Here is a 2604-nt window from a genome sequence, read left to right as displayed (position 1 = left end):
CATATCAGAGGGGCTTGGGTAACTCAAAAAAGCTATGAACCATGCTTCTCAGGGTAACCCAAGATGGTTGGCTGAAAATGAAGAGTTCTGACAAAACATGGCCCACTGGAGAAGGAAACCACTCCAGTATTCTTGCCTGGAGAACACTTTGGACAGTATGAAAAGCAAAAAGATAGTACACTGAAAGGTGAGCCCTCCAGATCAGAAGATGTCCAATATGCTACTGGGGAAGAGTGAAGGACAATTGCTAATAGCTCCCGTAAGACTGCAGCAGCTGGGCCAAAGTGGGAAAAACGCTCAGCTGTGGATGTGTCTGGTGGTGAAAGTAAAGTTTGATGCTGTGAAGAACAATATTTCTTAGGAAACTGAAATGTTATATCCATGAATCAAGGTAAATTGGATATAGTCAACCAGGAGATGGCAGGGTTGAATATCAACATCTTAGAAATCAGTGAACTAAAATGGACAGGAATGAGTTCAATTCCTGGGTTGGGAAGATCCCCTGGAGAAGGGTACAGGTAACCCACTCCAGTATTCTCACCTGGAGAATGCTGGACAGAAGAGCCTGCCGAGCTACAATCCATGGGGTTGCAAAGAGTTGGACTACCATTGAATGACTAACACTTACTTACCGCTCTAATGGCAGAAAGTGAATAGGAACTAAAGAGTCTCTTTTAATTTATTTTTAATTGAAGGGTACTTGGTTAACAATATTGTGTTGGTTTCTGCCATACGCCAACATGAATCAGTCATAGGTATACATATGTGCCCTTTCTCTTGAAACTTCCTCCCACTTTCCACCCCATCCCACCACTCTTAGGTTGTCACAGAGCCCTGGTTTGAGTTTCCTGAGTCATATATCAAATTCCCACTGACCTATTTTACATATGGTAGTAGATATTTTTCCATGCCACTCTCTCCATTCATCCTACCCTTTCCTTCCCCCATGCTATGTCCACAAGTCTGTTCTCTATGTCTAAAAATATGGAATGCTTCAGAAATTTGTGTGTCATTCTTGCACAGAGGCCATGCTAATCTTCTCTCTACATTCCAAATTTAGTATATATGCTGTCAAAGTGACCACTAAAGACCCTCTTGATGAGGGTGAAAGAGGAGAGTGAAAAGCTGGCTTGAAAATGAACATTTAAAAAATTAAAATCATGGCATCCATCCTATGTCATGGTAAACAGAAGGGGAAAACATGGAAACAGTGACAGATTTTATTTTCTTGGGCTCCAAAATCACTGCAGATGTTGATTGCAGCTATGAAATTAAAAGATGCTTGCTCCTTGGAAGGAAACCTATGTCAAACCAGACATCCATACATGACTACTGGAAAAACTATAGCTTTGACTATGCAGACATTTTTTATTTATTTTGTTTTTATTTTCATTATTCTAGGAGGTGCTTCAAAGCAGATCTTACTGTGATTTATGTCAAAGACTGTTTTTCCTATGTTTTCCTCCAAGAGTTTTATTGTTTCTAGTCTTATTTGTTGTTGTTGCTGTTATTCAATCACTAAGTTGTGTCTGACTCTTTGTGACCCCATGGACCGCAGCATGCCAGGCTTCCCTGTTCTTCACTATCTCCTGGGGTTTGCTCACACTCATGTCCATTGAGTCTGTGATACCATCCAACCATCTCATCCTATGTTGCCCACTTCTCCTCCTGTCCTCAATCTTTCTCAGCATCAGGGTCTTTTCCAAAGAGTCGGCTCTTCCCATCAGGTGGCCAAAGTATTGGAGCTTCAGCTTCAGCATCAGTCCCTTCAATGAATATTCAGGGTTGATTTCCTTTAGGATTGACTGGTTTGATCTCCTTGATGTCTAAGGGACTCTCAAGAGTCTTCTCCAGAGCCACAGTTTGAAAGTATCAATTCTTGGGAAAGCATCAATTCCTTGGCACTCAGCCTTCTTTATGGTCCAACTCTCACATCTATACATGACTACTGGAAAACCATAGCTTTGACTATGCAGACCTTTTTATGTCTTTAATCCATTTTTAGTTTATTTTTATGTATGGTGCTAAGTAGTGTTCTAATTTCATTCTTTTACATGTAGCTATCCATATTTACCAGCCCCATTCATTGAAGATACTCTCTTTTTTCCATTGTTTATTCTTGCCTCCTTTGTCATAGATTAGGTGACCATAGGTACATGGGTTTATCTCTGGGTTTTCTATCCTGTACTATTGATTTATATTTGTATTTTTGTGCCAGTACCATACTGTTTTGATTACTATAGCTTTTTAGTATAATTTGAAGTATAAGTGGAGCCTGTTCCTCCTGCTCCATTTTTCTTTCTCAAGAGTACTTTGACTCTTGGAGTCTTTTGTGTTTCCATACAAATTGCAAAAAAAAAATTTGTTCTAATTCTGTAAAGAATGCCATTGGTAATTTGATAGGAATTACATTTAATCTGTAGATTTCTTTGGGTTGTATATTCATTTTCACTATATTGATTCTTCCAAACCAAGAACATGGTTTATTTCTCCATCCATTTGTGTCCTCATTGATTTCTTTCATCAGAATATTATAATTTTATAAGTATAGATCTTTTGCTTCCTTAGGTAGATTTGTTCCTGAGCATTTTTTTTTTTGTTGTG

The 2604-nt window shown here is 38.8% G+C and overlaps 1 non-coding gene across 1 annotated transcript; it reads right to left on the bottom strand.

Moving 5' to 3' along the window:
• Positions 1–978: 978 nt before the first annotated feature.
• On the bottom strand, positions 979–1084 carry LOC139033243 (U6 spliceosomal RNA). The gene has a single exon (XR_011485864.1). It is a non-coding gene; the product is annotated as a U6 spliceosomal RNA (small nuclear RNA).
• Positions 1085–2604: the final 1520 nt, after the last annotated feature.

Source organism: Odocoileus virginianus, chromosome X (assembly GCF_023699985.2).
Source record: "Odocoileus virginianus isolate 20LAN1187 ecotype Illinois chromosome X, Ovbor_1.2, whole genome shotgun sequence".
NCBI lineage: Eukaryota > Metazoa > Chordata > Mammalia > Artiodactyla > Cervidae > Odocoileus > Odocoileus virginianus.
The sequence above is the reverse complement of the archived record's forward strand: the minus strand, read 5'-3'. Positions and strand labels throughout refer to the sequence as shown.